The following is a 20176-nucleotide window of genomic DNA, read 5'->3' on the forward strand; positions in this document are numbered from 1 at the left end:
TTTTAATATAGGAAACTCATTTCTCCTCTTTTAACCTTCCCCAGTATTTTGATAAAATCTACAGTCAATTCCACTGCACCTTTTTTTTGTCCAAGTCAGGGATGAGCCAAACACCCCCTGGTTCGGTTTGCACCCCAGAACATGCGAACAGACAAAACATTTGTGCGAACACGTGAACACTGTTAAAGACTAAAGGACACGAATGTGAAAAATCAAAAGTGTTCATTTTAAAAGATTATATGCAAGTTATTGCCATAAAAGAGTGCTTGGGAACCCGGGTACGGCCCCAGGGGACATGTAGCAATGCAAAAGAAAGTTTTAAAAAGGAATAATGCTTAAAGTGAAACAAAGAAAATTAAATGTTCTTTTAAATATTGTGTCGGGGGGTTACCTTAGTCTGCCTGTAAAGTAGCGCATCTTTCCCATGTTTATAACAGTACTGCAGAAAAATGACATTTCTAAAGAAAAAAATGTCATTTAAAATTGCTTGTGGCTGTAATGTATTGCTGGATCCTGGCTATATACATAAAAAATCCTTAAAAAAACAGCGTGGGCCTTGGGTGGTGGTGCCACAACACTGTAATCCCTCACAGTTACTCTTGTTGGGCGCAGGAATGGGCCCTGCTGTTAATTATTATATCAAAAGTTGTAATTACATTCCCCTGTTAAACAGGGGCAGAAAATTTGGGCCTTGGGTGTTGGTAGTGCCCTAAACCAAAAATATTGTTAGAAGTTAGCATCATCAAGATTCAGGAGGAAGAGGATAGGCAGCATAGGCAGTCTTCAAGGGATCCCAGATTCATAGCAAATTCAATTAGTTACATCAGCATCAGGTGCTTGATAGCTGCTGATCCAGGACTGATTTATTTGTATAAATGTGAGCCTATCAATGGAGTCTGTGAACAGGGGCACTCTTTGATCCATTACAAACCTTCCAGCAGCACTGAATGTGCGTTCAGAAAGCACGCTGGATGCAGGACAGGCCAGTAGCTCGATTGCATATTGAGCAAGTTCTGGCCAGTGGTCCATCCTCAAGGCCCAGTAACCCAGTGGATGCTCTGTTGGAAAGGTCTCCAAGTCTGCTCTTGCTCCTAGATATACCTGCACCATATAATGCAGACATTGGCAATGGTTGCATGAACCTATCAGACCTTGGCGCTGAGGACTGAAAAAATTGTTTAAAGGCATCGGTCAGCCAGCCCACCGCTCTTCTTCTGACCAAATGAAGCCTCAGAAATAGTAACCTCCCAGGGTCTGGAAATGCTTACAGAAACTTTTCTTCAAGGCCTCCTGAAGATGTTTCATCCTCTGCTCCCTCTGCAAAGGCAGGATGAGTTCTGTAACTTTACCCTTGTAACGTGGATCAAGAAGGGTTTCCAGCCAGTAATGATCCCTCTCTTTGATATCATGAATCCTAGCGTCCTTTCACAGGCTTTGTAGAATCAGGGAGGCCATGCAGTGTAAGTTTGCAGAGGCATTCAATTCTGAATCCTCTAGGTCACTAGACATGTGCACTGACAAAAAATGTGTTCGTTTGTGTTTTGGCTTCATTTGTTTTTTTGCTTATTTCTGAAATTCGAAAATTCAGAAATTCGGAAGTTTGGAAATTCGTAAATCTGAAAATTTGGATTTTCAAATTTCTGAATTTTCGAATTTCCGAATTCCAAATTCAGAAATTCAAAAATTCAACAATCTGAAAATTAAAAAATCTAAAAAAAATAGAAAATCTGTGAAATTCACAATGATAACTAACTAATTTCAAATTTGGCTGTTTGTGAACGTAACGAATACAAATTTATCTGAAGTTACAAATTATCTGAAATAACGAATGCCGCATCTAAACAAATGGAATGGAACAAATTATAAATAATAATAAATAATAATAATAAAAAAGTTTTATTATTATTATTTTTATTTATTATTATTAGATTGTTATGTTCCATTCCTTTAGATAAGGCATTCTTTATTTCAGATAATTCGTAAATTCAGATAAATTCATACTCGTTACATTCATTAACAACCAAATTTGAAAGGAAATTCCAATACCTATAATTTACTAGTTATTATTAGTTAGTTATTATTTCAGATTTTTGGGTTTTCAAAGTTTCTGATTTTCATTCTTTTGAATTTTCAGATTTTCGTTCTTATTTTTGGATTTTCAAATTTCCAAATTTTTGAATTTTCAAATTTCTGAAATTTTGAATTTCTGAACTTCTGAATTTCCAAAATTTTGAATTTCAGAAATTTTGAATTTCTGAAATTTTTAGCTTTCAAATTTTCGAATTACGAATTTCCGAAATTTCAAATTTCTGAAATTTCAAATTTCTGAAATTTAGAATTTTCCAATTTCCAAAATTCCAAATTTCCAAAATGCCGAATTTATGAAATTTTGAATTTTTGGAAATCCTAAAATACGGAAATTAAAAATTTTGTAAATTGAAAAATTTGGAAATTCGGAAGTTTCAGGATTAACTAATTTGTCAAAATTCATTAAAAAATGAAAAGAATTGCACATGTCTATGGGTCACTAAGGATCACATTATCTGTAACCACCTCCTCCCAGCCACATACAACTCCTTCAGTTTCTGGGGACTGAAAACCATCCCTCGAAGACTGCTGCGTGTTATCCTCTGCATCTATGCTGACACAATCCTCCTCCTCCTCTTCTTCCTGTGTGTTTGGCGGCCCCGCAAGAATGCTATCTGGATAAAGGGGGCCTTGAGAGGAAAGGAAGTCCTCCTCCTCTTCCTCCTGCTGTTCTGCTAAAGTGCCCTGTTCATGATTCCACAAAGCGTGTGCTCCAGCAGGAAGAGTAGAGGGACGGTGTCACTGATGCATGCATTGTCGCTGCTCACCATCCTCATAGCCTCCTCAATTGGTGACAGGACAGTGCACGCATCCTTGATCAGTAACCACTGGCATGGTGAAAAGAAGCCAAGCTCATCATTAATGGCCCTCTGCTGTGCTGCTGCGGCATTGCCAATGTTGAGTTCCACCTGATGGGCATGTCACAAATCAGGCGGTTGGTGGGCAGGTTGCATTCCCTTTGAATGTCAGCCAGCTGAACACTGGCATTGTATGACCGGCAGATATAACCACAGACTTTTCTGGCCTGCCTCAGGAGATCTTGTAAGCCTGGGTATCTGGTCAAGAAACGCTGCACCACCAAATTCAGGACGTGTTTCAGACATGGAACATAGGTCAAGTTTCCCTGTCGGAGGGAGGAGAGAAGGTTGGCGCATTGTCGCATACTTCTTTAAACAGCTTTTTTTCCTTTCTTTGCTTCCTTCAGCCTACTAATTAAGGGGAGTGGTTAATTGGTCACAGGCGCTTGAGGCCCATATAACCCTCTGTAGAACTCATTGTGAGCCTGCTCATCTTTGAGCTTGCTGAAACTTAGACCATGTGGAACTGGACTAAGTGGTGAGTTAAAAACCAGAGTTTAAAACAGGAGGTTATAACAGGGGTCATAGTACATGTGTAGTGTGAGTACCCGAGTGTTGTCCAAGTAGTGTGTGTGGATTGTTAGTACTTGTGTATTGTGTACTGTGTACTTGTGTATTGTGAGTGCACGTGGGTCTGTGAGTGCATGTAGGTCTGCACGTAGGTCTGCGAGTGCACGTAGGTCTGTGCGTAGGTCTGCGAGTGGGTCTGCGGGTGCACGTAGGTCTGCACGTAGGTCTGCGAGTGCACTTAGGTCTGCAAGTGGGTCTGTGGGTGCACGTAGGTGTGCGAGTTCATGTAGGTCTGCGAGTGCATGTAGGTCTGCATGTAGGTCTGCGAGTGCACGTAGGTCTGCGAGTGGGTCTGCGGGTGCACGTAGGTCTGCGAGTGCATGTAGATCTGCATGTAGGTCTGCGAGTGCATGTAGGTCTGTACATAGGTTTACAAGTGCACGTAGGTCTGCACGTAGGTCTGCGGGTGCACGTAGGTCTGCATGTAGGTCTGCGAGTGCACATAGGTCTGCGAGTGGGTCTGCGGGTGCATGTAGGTCTGCACGTAGGTCTGCGAGTGCACGTAGGTCTGCAAGTGGGTCTGCGGGTGCACGTAGGTCTGCGAGTGCATGTAGGTCTGCGAGTGCATGTAGGTCTGCATGTAGGTCTGCGAGTGCACGTAGGTCTGCAAGTGGGTCTGCGGGTGCACGTAGGTCTGCGAGTGCATGTAGGTCTGCGAGTGCACGTAGGTCTGTACTGGATCTACTGATTACCAACAATACAGACCTGATCACAGATGTGGATATACGGGGCAATTTGGCAATTTAGGTAACAGCGATCACAGGTCAATTGGCTTCAGTATAAATCACACAAATAGGAAACATAAGGGGAATACAAAAACACTGAATTTCAAAAGAGCCCACTTCCCTAAAAAACGAACCTTGCTAGAATGCAAAAATTGGGATAAAATCTTAGGAACAAATAACACGGAAGAGAGCTGGGTTTGCTTTAAGAGCAAATTAAATAAGGGCATTAGCCAATGCATTCCATTGGATAATAAATTTAAAAGAGCAAACAAAAGTCCTGGATGGCTTAACTCCAATGTAAAAATGCGTATAAAGGCAAAGGAGAAGGCCTTAAAAAAATACAAGGTTGAGGGATCATCAACAGCATTCAGACTTTATAAAGAATGGAAAAAGAAATGTATGGGTGCAATAAGGACGGCTATGATAGAACATAAAAAACACAGAGCGGAGGAGAGCAAAAAAAATCCCAATAAATTCTTTAAGTATGTAATGAGTGAAAAAGGGAGGACAGATCATATTGGCCCCATAAAGAACGAGGAAGGACATCTGGTTACAAAGGATGGGGAGATGGCAAAAGTATTGAATTTATTCTTCTCCTCAGTCTTCACGAGGGAATCGGGGGGCTTCAGTAACCAAAACTGCGGTGTCTATCCTCATGACTAGGGATGAGCCGAACACCCCCCGGTTCGGTTCGCACCAGAACCCGCGAACGGACCGAAAGTTCGCACGAACGTTAGAACCCCATTGACGTCTATGGGACTCGAACGTTCGAAATCAAAAGTGCTCATTTTAAAGGCTAATTTGCATGGTATTGTCCTAAAAAGGGTTTGGGGACCCGGGTCCTACCCCAGGGGACATGTATCAATGCAAAAAAAACTTTTAAAAACGGCCGTTTTTTCGGGAGCAGTGATTTTAATGATGCTTAAAGTAAAAAAAAAAAAGTGAAATATTCCTTTAAATATCGTACCTGGGGGGTGTCTATAGTATGCCTGTAAAGTGACGCGTGTTTCCCATGTTTAGAACAGTCCCTGCACCAAATGTCATTTTTAAAGGAAAAAATCTCATTTAAAACTGCTTGCGGGTTTAATGTCATGTCGGGTCATGGCAATATGGATGAAAATCAGTGAGACAAACGGCATGGGTACCCCCCAGTCCATTACCAGTCCCTTTGGGTCTTGTATGGATATTAAGGGGAACCCCGCACCCAAATTAAAATAAGGAAAGGTGTGGGGCCACCAGGCCCTATATACTCTGAACAGCAGTATACAGGCGGTGCAAACAAGACAGGGACTGTAGGTTTGTTGTTAAGTAGAATCTGTTTGTAATTTTGAACATTTTTAACGTGTTTAGCTCCAGCCAAAAAATCTTTTCTAAGCTTTTTGGAAAACATAGGGAAGGGTTATCACCCCTGTGACATTTGTTTTGCTGTCTTTCCTCCTCTTCAGAAGATTTCACCTCACTTTTTTGTCCCAATGAAAAATGTTTTTTGAAAATTTGGGTTTTTTTGTGGAACAAGGATTGGAAAGCATCAGTGGAAAGGAGAACTTGTTTTCCCATATTAACTCTTACAGGAGAGAATTTCCCTTCCTAGGGGTAGATTTCATCTCACTTCCTGTTGTCTCCTTCCGTTTGCAAGTAGGAGTCGTTTGTAAGTTAGATGTTTGAAAGTAGGGTCCTGCCCTATATACTCAGCAGAAATTTGGGCCTTAGGTGTTGCTGTGGCCACAACACTGTAAGCCCTCACAGGGCCCTGCTGTGAAATATTAGATCAAGAATTGTAATTACATGCCCCTGTTGAACAGGAGCTGAAAAATTAGGCCTTAGGCACTGGTGCTGGTGCCACAACACTGCAACCCCTCACAGACACTCTAGTTGGAACGCAGGAACGAGCCCTGCTGCAAATTATTGCTTCAAAAATTGTAATTACACGCCCCTGTTAGACAGGGGCAGAAAAATTGGGCCTTAGGCACTGGTGCTGGTGCCACAACACTGCAACCCCTCACAGACACTCTAGTTGGAACGCAGGAACGAGCCCTGCTGCAAATTATTGCTTCAAAAATTGTAATTACACGCCCCTGTTAGACAGGGGCAGAAAAATTGGGCCTTAGGCACTGGTGCTGGTGCCACAACACTGCAACCCCTCACAGACACTCTAGTTGGAACGCAGGAACGAGCCCTGCTGCAAAGTATTGCATCAAAAATTGTAATTACACGCCCCTGTTAGACAGGGGCAGAAAAATTGGGCCTTAGGCACTGGTGCTGGTGCCACAACACTGCAACAAGCTATCAGCGTGATGATTGAGGAGGAAGAGGATAATTACTCAGGGATAGTCACTCAGCATCAGCATAGGCAGTCTTTGAAGGGATCTGAGATTTCAAAAAAAATTATTCGGTTACATCAGCATCAGGTGCTTGGTAGCTGGTGGTGATCCAAGACTCATTCATTTTTATGAAGGTCAGCCGATCGACCGAGTCGGTGGACAGACGCACCCTGTGATCGGTTACCACGCCTCCAGCAGCACTGAATGTGCGTTCCGAAAGAACGCTGGATGCAGGACAGGCCAGTAGCTCAATTGCATACTGTGCAAGCTCTGGCCAGTGATCCATCCTCAAGACCCAGTAACCCAGAGGATTTTCGGTGGGAAAGGTGTCCAAGTCTGATCTTGCCCCTAGGTATTCCTGCACCATGTAAAACAGACGCTGGCGATGGTTGCTGGAACCGATCATACCTTGGGGCTGCGGACCAAAAAATTGTCTGAACGCATCGGTCAGACGGCCACCTTCTCCACCGCTCCTTCTTTGACTGACCGAAGCCTCAGCAACACGTTGTCCAGAAACAGGAGTTTGTAACCTCCCAGTCTCTGGGAACGCGTTGCACAGACCTTTCTGCAAGGCCTCCCGAAGATGTTTCATCCTCTGCTCCCTCTGCGATGGCAAGATAAGGTCCGCAACCTTACCCTTGTAACGTGGATCAAGGAGGGTTGCCAGCCAGTATTGGTCCTTCTCCTTGATACCACGAATACGAGGATCCTTACGCAGGCTTTGCAGGATCAGGGAGGCCATGCAGCGTAGGTTTGCTGAGGCATTCGGTCCGGAGTCCTCTGGGTCACTAAGAACGACATGGTCCGCAGCCACCTCCTCCCAGCCACGTACAAGTCCATGTGTTTCTTGGGACTGATCCCTTAAAGACTGCTGCTGATGCTGAGTGCCAGGCTCCACCTCCATACTGACACAATCTTCCTCCTCCTCCTCTTCCTCCTCGTCCTCTTCCTGTGTGATCGGCGGGCACGCAGGAACACTGTCTGGATAAAGGGGGCCTTGAGAGCTAAGGAAGTCCTCCTCTTCCTGCCTCTGTTCTGCCTCAAGTGCCCTGTCCATTATTCCACGCAGCGTGTGCTCCAACAGGTGGACAAGGGGGACAGTGTCACTGATGCATGCACTGTCACTGCTCACCATCCTCGTGGCCTCCTCGAATGGTGACAGGACAGTGCATGCATCCCTGATCATGGCCCACTGGCGTGGGGAAAAAAAACCAAGCTCCCCTGACCCTGTCCTGGTGCCATAGTCGCACAGGTACTCATTTATGGCCCTCTGCTGCGTGTGCAGCCGCTGCAGCATGGCCAACGTTGAGTTCCACCTGGTGGGCATGTCACAGATTAGGCGGTTCTTGGGCAGGTTAAACTCCTTTTGGAGGTCCGTCAGCCGAGCACTGGCATTATATGACCGGCGGAAATGCACACAGACTTTCCTGGCCTGCCTCAGGACATCCTGTAAGCCCGGGTACCTGCCCAAGAACCGCTGCACCACCAAGTTAAGGACGTGAGCCAAACAGGGCACATGGGTCATTTGTCCCTGTCGGAGGGCAGAGAGGAGGTTGGTGCCATTGTCGCAAACCACCATTCCTGCCTTAAGTTGGCGTGGCGTCAACCACCTCTGAACCTGCCCCTGCAGAGCTGACAGAACCTCTGCCCCAGTGTGGCTCCTGTCCCCCAAGCACACCAGCTCAAGCACCGCATGGCATCTTTTGGCCTGCGTACTTGCGTAGCCCCTTGAACGCCTACGGAGCACCGCTGGTTCCGAGGAAGAGGCCATGGAGGAAGAAGAAGAGGAGGGGGTGGAGGAGAGAGGTGTGTCACAATCAGCATTTTGGAGGCGTGGTGGCGGAACAACCTCCAACACTACTGCACCTTGTCCTGCATCCTTCCCAGCTGCCAGCAGAGTCACCCAATGCGCCGTGAAACTTAGGTAACGTCCCTGTCCATGCCTGCTGGACCATGAGTCAGCGGTAATATGCACCTTACCGCTGACCGCCCTGTCCAGCGAGGCATGGACATTGCCTTCCACATGCCGGTAGAGAGCCGGAATCGCCTTCCGTGAGAAAAAGTGGCGTTTGGGTACCTGCCACTGAGGAACCGCACATTCCACAAACTCACGGAAGGGGGCAGAGTCTACCAACTGAAAAGGCAGCAGTTGAAGTGCTAGCAATTTTGCCAAGCTAGCATTCAACCGCTGGGCATGTGGATGGCTGGGAGCAAACTTCTTTCGGCGGTGCAGCAGCTGGGGCAGGGAAATTTGCCTGGTACAATCTGACGTCGGTGTACCAAAAGCAGATTGCCCACAAGTACTTGGCTGTGACACACCTAATTCTACACCTTCATTCCTCTCACTGCAGGTCTCAGAGAGGACTGAAGGTCTAGTGGGGTTGGAAATCTCAGCTGATGAGGAGCAAGGAGAGATCCTCTTTGTTCTTTGGTGTGGGTCTTTTAGATACGCTTGCCAACGAACTGCATGGCAGGTCAACATATGTCTGGTCAAGCATGTGGTACCCAAGCGGGAGATATTTTGGCCACGCGAGATACGCTTGAGACATATGTTGCAAATAGCAGCGGTGCGATCTGATGCACTCGTCTCAAAAAAGGCCCACACCAAAGAACTTTTTGAATAACGCGCAGAGACTGCAGCGCCCTGCACATGTGGAGCTTTGGGGTGTGATGCAGTCAATGTGCTGCCCTTAGGCTGGCCCCTGGAGGGCATCCTGCCTCGTTGGTGATGTGCTGCCGCCTCCTCCTCCTCCTCCTCCTCCTCCTCCTCCTCCTCCTCCTCTCTCCTATCAGGCACCCACGTTGAGTCAGTGACCTCATCATCCCCTCCCTCCTCATCACTGGAGCAAACCTGGCAGTATGCTGCAGCAGGGGGAGCATGACTGCCAGATTGCTGTCCTTCTTGGGCACCCCCTCTGTCCGCGCTCATGTTACTGCCTTCATCGAGCTCAGTATCGTCATCAGAGCCTTCCAAACGCTGGGCATCCTCCTGGAGCATGTACCCAACACTGTGGTCAAACAGTTCGAGGGAATCCTCATGAGGACATGGTGGAGCTAGGGAAGGAGTCACTGATGACATTGAGCTGAGGGAAGAGGCCGCTGCTTTGCCAGACAAAGCACCCTGGGCATGGGTGAGAGAGGATGAGGAGGATGAGGACGGCTTGGTCATCCACTCGACCAAGTCTTTCGCATGTTGCGGCTCAACATGGCCAGCTGCCGAAAAAAAGGCCAAGCGTGTCCCATGGCCACGTGCTGATGAGGATGCACCGTCTCCACGACCAGCACTAGACACAGAGCCTGCTTGCCCTCTCTTATTGGCTTGTGACTGTCTGCCTCTCCTTCTTGGCCTTCCAGACATACTAATGGCCTGTAGCTGCACTAAGCTGGGATAGAACACCTGTAATTTTCTTCAAGTAGCTTTATATACTGTAACCAGACAAGCCTGCCTGTCAGTAGGAAGATAAGAGGAACGGATCTAGCTGAACACTGTGAGCAGGACGCACTGTACTAAATGTAAATAGTCTAGCTGCCTGACCGTGGTACTAATAGGATCAAATAGAACACCTGTAATTTTCTTCAGGTAGCTTTATATACTGTAACCAGACAAGCCTGCCTGTCATTAGGAAGATAACAGGAACGGATCTAGCTGTACACTGTGAGCAGGACGCACTGTACTAAATGTAAATAGTCTAGCTGCCTGACCGTGGTACTAATAGGATCAAATAGAACACCTGTAATTTTCTTCAGGTAGCTTTATATACTGTAACCAGACAAGCCTGCCTGTCAGTAGGAAGATAACAGGAACGGATCTAGCTGTACACTGTGAGCAGGACGCACTGTACTAAATGTAAATAGTCTAGCTGCCTGACCGTGGTACTAATAGGATCAAATAGAACACCTGTAATTTTCTTCAGGTAGCTTTATATACTGTAACCAGACAAGCCTGCCTGTCAGTAGGAAGATAACAGGAACGGATCTAGCTGTACACTGTGAGCAGGACGCACTGTACTAAATGTAAATAGTCTAGCTGCCTGACCGTGGTACTAATAGGATCAAATAGAACACCTGTAATTTTCTTCAGGTAGCTTTATATACTGTAACCAGACAAGCCTGCCTGTCAGTAGGAAGATAACAGGAACGGATCTAGCTGAACACTGTGAGCAGGACGCACTGTACTAAATGTAAATAGTCTAGCTGCCTGACCGTGGTACTAATAGGATCAAATAGAACACCTGTAATTTTCTTCAGGTAGCTTTATATACTGTAACCAGACAAGCCTGCCGGTCAGTAGGAATTTAACAGGAACGGATCTAGCTGAACACTGTGAGCAGGACGCACTGCATTAAATGTAAATAGTCTAGATAGAAGATAACAGGAACAGATCTAGCTAAACTGAATACAGTGTATATATATATATGCAACACCTGGGATGCATATATATACACAATACACTGTAAGTGCAGCTAACTGACTGACTGTTCTGCCTAATCTATCTAACTCAAATCAAATGACACTGTCTCTCTCTCTCTCTATCTCTCAGCACACCGGAACACACACTACACAGGGCCGCCGTGCAGGCGGCCTTATATAGTGTGGGGTGTGTACTAAATCCCCTGAGCCATAATTGGCCAAAGCCACCCTGGCTTTGGCCAATTACAGCTCTCTCTACTGACAGCGCTGTGATTGGCCAAGCATGCGGGTCATAGTGCATGCTTGGCCAATCATCAGCCAGCAATGCACTGCGATGCCGCAGTGAATTATGGGCCGTGACGCGCCACACGAATTTAGCGCGAACGGCCCATAACGTTCGCAATTCGGCGAACGATCGAACAGCCGATGTTCGAGTCGAACATGGGTTCGACTCGAACACGAAGCTCATCCCTACTCATGACACATTACAGGAAGCACCTCCATGGTTAATAGAGGACAGAATTAAAATTAGACTTGGGAAACTTAACATTAATAAATCACCGGAACCAGATGGCTTGCACCCGAGAGTACTTAGGGAACTCAGTCAAGTAATTGCCAGACCATTTGTTCCTAATTTTTACTGAGAGTCTACTGACTGGAATGGTACCAGCTGATTGGAGAAAAGCCAATGTAGCACCAATATTTAAAAAGGGCCCAAAATACATCCCTGGGAATTACAGACCAGTTAGCCTAACATCAATAGTATGTAAACTCTTGAAGGGGATGATAAGGGACTATATACAAGATTTTAGTAATGAGAAAGGTATGATTAGCAGTAATCAGTATGGATTCATGAAGAATTGTTCTTGCCAAACCAATCTATTAACCTTCTATGAGGAGGTGAGCTGCCAGCTAGATAAAGGAAGGCCGTAGACGTGGTGTATCTGGATTTTGCAAAAGCATTTGACACAGTTCCCCATTAATGTTTACTGTACAAAATAAGGCCATTGGCTTGGACCATAGGGTGAGTACATGGATTGAAAACTGGCTTCAAGGGCGAGTTCAGAGGATGATGATCTCGGAATGGTCAGGGGTGGGTAGTTGGGTCCCCCAGGGTTCTGTGCTGGGACCAATCCTGTTTAATTTGTTCATAAATGACCTGGAGGATGGGGTAAACAGTTCAATCTCTGTATTTGTGGACGATACTAAGCTAAGCAGGGCAACAACTTCTCCGCGGGATGTGGAAACCTTGAAAAAGGATCTGAACAAATTAATGGGGTGGGCAACTACATGGCAAATGAGGTTAAATGTAGAAAAATGTAAAATAATGCATTTGGGTGGCAAAAATATGAATGCAATCTATACATGGGGGGGAGAACCTCTGGGGGAATCTAGGATGGAAAAGGTCCTGGGGGTCCCAGTAGATGATAGGCTCAGCAGTGGCATGCAATGCCAAGCTGCTGCCTACAAACAGAATATTGGCGTGCATTAAAAAAGGGATTAATTCCAGAGATAAAACAATAATTCTCCCACTCTACAAGACTCTGGTCCGGCCGCACCTAGAGTATGCTGTCCAGTTCTGGGCACCAGTCCTCAGGAAGGATGTACTGGAACTGGAGCGAGTACAAAGAAAGGCAACAAAGCTAATAAAGGGTCTGGAGGATATTAGTTATGAGTATGGATGAGCTGAACATCCCCCTGTTCGGTTCGCACCAGAACTTGCGAACAGGCAAAAAATTTGTTTGAACACGTGAACACCGTTAAAGTCTATGGGACACAAACATGAATAATCAAAAGTGCTAATTTTAAAGGCTTATATGCAAGTATTGTCATCAAAAGTGTTTGAGGTCCTGGGTCCTGCCCCAGAGGACATGGATCAATGCAAAAAAAGTTTTAAAAACTGACTTTTTTTCGGGAGCAGTGATTTTAATAATGCTTAATGTGAAACAATAAAAGTGTAATATCCCTTTAAATTTCGTACCTTGGGGGTGTCTATAGTATGCCTGTAAAGGGGCGCATGTTTCCCGTGTTTAGAACAGTCTGACAGCAAGATGACATTTCAAAGGAAAAAAAGTAATTTAAAACTACTGGCGGCTATTAATGAATTGCCGGTCCGACAATACACATAAAAGTTCATTGATAAAAGCGGCATGGGAATTCCCCACAGGGGAACCTTGAACCAAAATTGAAAAAAAAAATGACGTGGGGGGTCCTCCTAAATTCCATAACAGGCCCTTCAGGTCTGGTATGGATATTAAGGGGAACCCCGGCCATAATTAAAAAAAAAAATGGCGTGGGGTCCCCCTCAAAATCTATACCAGGCCCTTCAGTTCTGGTATGGATTTTAAGGGGAACCCCGCTCCAAAATTTAAAAAAAAAACGGTGTGGTGTCCCCCCAAAAATCCATACCAGACCCTTATCCAAGCACGCAACCTGGCAGGCCGCAGGAAAAGAGGGGGGGACAAGAGAGCACCCCCCCTGAACCGTACCAGGCCACATGCCCTCAACATTGGGAGGGTGCTTTGGGGTAGCCCCCCAAAACACCTTGTCCCCATGTTGATGGGGACAAGGGCCTCATCCCCACAACCCTTGCCCGGTGGTTGTGGGGGTCTGTGGGTGGGGGGCTTCTCGGAATCTGGAAGCCCCCTTTAACAAGGGGACCCCCAGATCCTGGCCCTGCCCCCTGTGTGAAATGGTAAGGGGGTATAAAAATACCCCTACCATTTCACAAAAAAACTGTCAAAAATGTTAAAAATGACAAGAGACAATTTTTGACAATTCCTTTATTTAAATGCTTCTTCTTTCTTCTATCTTCTTTCTTCTATCTTCTATCTTCCTTCAGTTTCTTCCTCCGTCTTCTTCTTCTTCTGGTTCTTCCTCCGGTGTTCTCGTCCGGCATCTTCCTCCATGGCATCTTCTTATCTTCTTCTCCTCGGGCCGCTCCACATCCATGATGGCATGGAGGGAGGCTCCCGCTGTGTGACGCTTCTCTCTTCATCTTTTTCTCTTCATCCTTTTCTCTTCATCTTCTTCTCTTCATCTTCTTGTCTTCATCTTCTTTTTGGCCCGCTCCGCATCCATGATGGCATGTAGGGAGGCTCCCGCTGTGTGACGCTTCTCCTCTTCTGACAGTTCTTAAATAATGGGGGGCGGGGCCACCCAGTGACCCCGCCCCCTCTGACGCACGGGGACTTGACGGGGACTTCCCTGTGGCATTCACTGTGATGTCATAAGGGGGCGGGGTTACGTAACGGGTGACCCCGCCCCCCTCTGATGTCACGGGGTAGGCCACAGGGAAGTCCCCATGCGTCACCGGGTGGCCCCGCCCCCGTTATTTAAGAACCGTCAGAAGAGGAGAAGCGTCACACAGCGGGAGCCTCCCTCCATGCCATCATGGATGCGGAGCGGTCCGAAAAGAAGATGAAGAGAAGAAGATGAATAGAAGAAGATGAAGAGAAGAAGATGAAGAGAGAAGCGTCACACAGCGGGAGTCTCCCTCCATGCCATCATGGATGCGGAGTGGCCCGAGGAGAAGAAGATAAGAAGATGCCGCGGAGGAAGATGCCGGATGAGAACACCGGAGGAAGAACCAGAAGAAGAAGATGGAGGAAGAAACCGAAGGAAGATAGAAGAAAGAAGATAGAAAAAAGAAGAACATTTAAATAAAGGAATTGTCAAAAACTCTAAAATCACTGCTCCCGAAAAAATGGCCATTTTTAAAACTTTTTTTGCATTGATCCATGTCCCCTGGGGCAGGACCCGGGTCCCCAAACACTTTTTATGACAATACCATGCATATAAAATTAGCACTTTTGATTTCTCCCATAGACTTTTAAATTGTGTTCCACGGCATTCGAATTTGCCGCGACATTCGAATTTGCCGCGAACACCCCAAATTGTTCGCTATTCAGCGAACTGGCGAACAGCCGATGTTCGAGTCGAACATGAGTTCGACTCGAACTCGAAGCTCATGCCTAGTTATGAGGAAAGGTTGCAAGCACTGAACTTATTCTCTCTGGAGAAGAGACGCTTGAGAGGGGATATGATTTCAATTTCGTACTGGTGACCCCACAATAGGAATAAAACTTTTTTGCGAAGGGAGTTTAACAAGACTCATGGCCACTCATTAATATTAGAAGAAAAGAGGTTTAAACTTAAACTATGTAGAAGGTTCTTTACTGGGAGAACGGCAAGGATAGGAAATTCCCTTCCACAGGCAGTGGTCTCAGCGGGGAGCAACGATAGTTTCAAGAAACCATTAGATAAGCACCTGAACAACCACAGAATACAGGCATATACAAGGTAATACTGGCATATAATCACACACATAGGTTGGACTTGATGGACTTGTGTCTTTTTTTGACCTCACCTACTATATAACTATGTAACCATTCCTGGCTGAAGCTGGCATGGTGTCAACCCCCTCTGAGCCTGCCCCTGCAGAGCGGACAGAATCTTTGCCCCAGTGTGGCTCCTGTCCCCTAGGCAGACCAACTCAAGCACCGCATGGCATCTTTAAGCCTGACTGCTTGGGTAGCCCCTTGAATGCTTACAGAGCATTGCTGGTTCAGAGGACAATTCTGCAGAAAAGGCCATAGAGGAAGAAGAAGAGGAGGGGGTGGAGCAGAGAGCTGTCGCAGAATCAACACTTGCTTTTTGGAGGCATGGTGGCGGAACAAGCTCCAACAACACTGAACCCTGCCCTGCATCCTTCCCAGCTGCCAGCAGAGTTACCCAGTGTAACAAGCCCCTGCTCGCTCGGTTCCACGCTCGCGACACTCCTCTGCTGCTATAGAATCAGATTGCAGATCGCAACGTCTGATGGTTCAGTCGTCCGATGCTCCGGGATTAGAACTACAGCTATGTGCCGTTCGAATCCAGTTGTGATAGCTCAGAACAAACATCAGGCAGGCTGTATGTAAGTTCAAACAGGGATCTCTTTTATTGAAAGAAATACAGGCTCTTTTATACAGTAAAAGAGGAGGTGTATACCTCCTGCTCATATTTCTCTGAACATACACCTAATTAACATGGGCTAATTAACTAATCCCTTTAGACAGCCTAGATGACTCAGTCATGACCTTTAGGCCAGACTGGCTGTCTTGTAGCTCAGAGAACACAATCAACATTATCATAAATCAACACTGAACTCTTCTTCACACAATAGCAGAGTTAATTAACACAAACAACAATGGGGATCTAATGACTCTTAGATCCCATACTAGACTTATTTACAATACACATTCTAGCAGGCAACAGACAGACAGGTGACTGGAATTGACATCAGCATCTCCTAACAGTATTTGTCCCAGCATTATGAATCAGAGGAGAAATACTTCAGTATTCCAAGCTTCATGACAATCCAGTATTCCAAGGTTCATGACACCCAGTGTGCCGTGAAGGAAAGGTAACGTCCCTGCCCTTGCCTGCTGGACCATGTGTCAGCGATATTATGAACCTTACTGCTGACCGCCCTGTCCAACGAGGCCAAAACATTGCCTTCCAGATGACAGTGGAGAGCCGGAATGGCCTTATGTGAAAAAAAATTCCATTTTGGAACCTGCCACTGTGGTACAGCACATTCCACAAATTCACGAAAGGGGGCAGAGTCTACCAGCTGAAAAGACAGCAGTTGCAGTGCTAGCAATTAGGCCAAGCTAAAATTTAGATGCTGAGCAGGTGGATGGCTGGGACCGAATGTGTTTTTACAATTCAGTAACTGGGGTAGGGAAATTTGCCTGCTGAAATCAATTGGTGGTGTACTGCTAGCAGATTGGCTGCAAGTACTTGTGACACCTATTGCTATACCTTCATTCCTCTCAGTGCAGGTTTTTTAGAGGACTGGAGGTATAGTAGGGTTGGAGATCCCAGATGAGGAGCAAGGAGAAGTCTGCTTTTTTTCTTGATGTGGGTCTTTCAAATGCTGTTGCCAATGGACTGCATGGCAGGTCATCATATGCCTGGTCAAGCATATGGTGCCCAAGGGGCAGCTGTTCTGGCCATGCTTGATCCGCTTCAGACATAGGTTGCAAACAGCAATGGTGTGATCTACTGCACACATGGCAAAAATGGCCCACACTAAGGAACTTTAAAAGGTCAGCGGGGAGTCAGCAGAGCCCTGCACCTGCAGAGCTCTGCGGTGTGATGCAATAGGGTGGCTGCCCTTAAGCTGCCCCCTGGAGAGCATCCTGCCTCATTGGAGTTATACCGTAGATGAAACAAATTGCATAAAAATCAATTAATGCAAAGAAAAATACAAAATAACATCAAAATGTATCAAATCATGAATGTGCAAAAAATGATAACAAAGTCAGTGAACCCAGAAATCCAGAGAGTCTTCTATGGAGATGGGAAGAGTCCCATGATAGCTCTCCATGAAAGCCAGTGTGGAAAGGTAGGAAATAAAAACACCCCTCACAGTGATCCTCCACCACCTAAAATATGCGCTTACCAGATTGCAAGCACAACAGGCACGTATGTGAACCCAAATCCGGGTGTGCGGCTAGCAATGAAGCAATCCTCTGAGCAGCGTAATGGATGATATACAAAACAGGCACGTAATGGACTGCATCCAGGTGTCCCGCTAGCAGTAGGGTGTCCCTCTGTACAGCGTGGCTTTTCTTTCTTACAAAGCAAATTCATATAGGTAGGCCCTGACCATTTCAGAGGCACTGCTCTCCTCTCGATTACCTGCTGCTTGACCTGCATCCACCAGATTGTCATGTGCCTCTACTCAACATGCACATGCTCCACTCTGTTGTTTTTGAGTGATGGTGCCAGGCCTTGGAATAGCAGACATGACAGGTGAATCTTCCAAACTGGCCTCATCCGTCGTACATCTGTGTTGCTGCAAATTCCGGACCCTTTCAATCAATTTTTCTTTCCAGTAAGAGAGGCTGTTGTCTCTGAGTGCCAGTTTACCTTTGATCCTGGGATCACACAGGGAAGCCAGCATGAGTTCAGGGCTTTTGCGGACACGGTCATTTAACCGATCTTTTAAGTTAGCTTGTAGCTTTCTGATGAAAGATGCTACATCGGCATGAAGTGGGCTGCCACAAACAGGCTCACTGTTTTCTAGGAACGATCCCATCTTAACTATGAGATAGGTAAACAAGGGTATGACCTGTCCTAGGCTGGCATTGCTCTGACTCAAGTTTTCCATCACATTCCGAAAGGGTTTTAAGATATAAACGAGCTGCCCAATTATACACCAATCATCACGTCCCAGTGTGGAATCAATCCCGATGCTGTGGCGGGATGATAGATTGTGGATGGCTGTCTTTTGCTCCAAAATGCGTTCCAGCATTTCCAGGGTATAGTTCCACCGGGTGCTGACATCTTGTTTCAGGCGATGTATGGGGAGCCCTGATTGTTCTTGCTCCTCCCTCAACAGTTGACTAGCCCCTACACTGCGGTGGAAATGCCCTGCAATCTTTCTGCAAAGGTCCAAGATTTGAGCAATCTTGTTGTTTTTCTCCACTGGGATTGCACCCTTGACCACTAAATGCAGTATGTGTGCAGAACAGCGCACACCGACAAAAGATCCATCTTGGAGAGCTTTAACCATGTTTGAACCTCCTTCTGTCACAATGAACCCAACAGAGACATTGGTGACTGCCTGCTCTCCAAACCAATTGGCCAACATTGATTTAATTGCCCGCAATATGTTGGCAGAGCTGTGTTGGTCATCACGGACTTCTGTGTGGAGCAGGAAAGCTTGATAACCCTGCTGGTCTTGCACTGCAGACCTGCTTCCTGATGGAGTTTGAACTCTTACACCAGTGCCACCACCAACAGGCACAGTGGCCTGCCACCAGTGTGCAGTCAAAGACAGGAAAGCGTGTTGACCGCTGGGAGCTGTCCACAAATCAGTTATCAAATGAATTGTCTGACCCTCAGCTTTGGCCATTTTTTCCTTTAATAATCCAATGCACGAGTGGTATAGTGTTGGAATAATCTTTCTGCTGAAAGTAGTTCCTGCAGGAACAATGTATTGTGGAGCAAGGGCATGCATGAGTTGTTAAAACAGCTCCCCTTCAATCATGCGAAAAGAGGCTCCTCCAACAGCAATAAATTGGCCAATGAGGCGGGTGATCTTGTTGGCCTGCTGTTTTGACATGCCCTTGGAACTAAAGCCAACAAAACTATCAAGGGTAGGCTGATGATGTCCTTGGGAGGACAAGGAGCCTGTTTGGGTCTTCAGTGGAACTACTGCACGTGGACAGGTTGTATTAATTGAACCCTCTCTATTGCCTCCTGTGCTCTGAGTAAGTGGTGTGCTTGAGGAGGTACCACCAGTACAGTCAGAGTCCGTTATGCTGCTTCCTGCGCTACCATCTTCTTTTTCTGCCTCTGCCCGCAGTAAAGTAGAGTGGTGGTAAATTTTAAGGTGTAGGTTCATACCAGCATTGGTTAAATTACCTAACTTTTTACCCCTACTTACTTGCTTCTCACACAATTTACACTTGGCAAAGAACCCGCCTTCCAATGTTTGAAAGTATTTCCAAACGTTGCTGCGGCGGGATGCAGCCCCTTGACCCTGTTGATATCTATTTAGGGCTGATATAGCTGCAGCAGGTATCACACCAGTGGTGGAAGCTGTTGCCACTACAGTTACACTTGGTGAACTTGAACTAGTGCTGCTAATGGCAGGGGTGCTGGGGACTGGGAGGTCAGTAATATCATCACAGGATTCTTCCATAATAACAGAGGGAGAAGGGGAGTTAGCAGCAGATGAAAAAAGTGGACTGCTACCTGTCCTACTCCTCACAGAATATCCCTCTTGCACTTTCTCCAGGTCAAGCTGTAAGTCATGTGGGCTAAGATTGTATAAAACATCCGCAGTGTTTGGGGAAAGAGGAGCATCACATTCTAAATCATCTTCTTGGGCCAATGAAGAAAAAGTCTCACACTCTGTCTCTGCTGCTGTCTCCCTCAATTGCTTCTTTGGGGAGCTGGGCAGTGGCACTAGTAGTGTGATTGGTGGTGGTGACTGTAAAGGCAACTCCACTTTACTAGGTTTCTTGCCTATTCCATAAAAATATGCAGTGATGACACCTGTAGAAGTGGAAGGAGGCGCTGCACTGGCAGTGGAAGTGGCAGCAGATGTTGGTGGTCTGGCAGGAAAAGTAATATTAGAAGAACTGGGGGTGGTGGAACTAGCTTTGCTGGTGGCACTGGCGGTGACACCCACTGCTGTGGACAG

The sequence above is a fragment of the Aquarana catesbeiana genome, linkage group LG05, assembly GCF_042186555.1.
Source record: "Aquarana catesbeiana isolate 2022-GZ linkage group LG05, ASM4218655v1, whole genome shotgun sequence".
NCBI classification, from domain to species: Eukaryota; Metazoa; Chordata; class Amphibia; order Anura; family Ranidae; genus Aquarana; species Aquarana catesbeiana.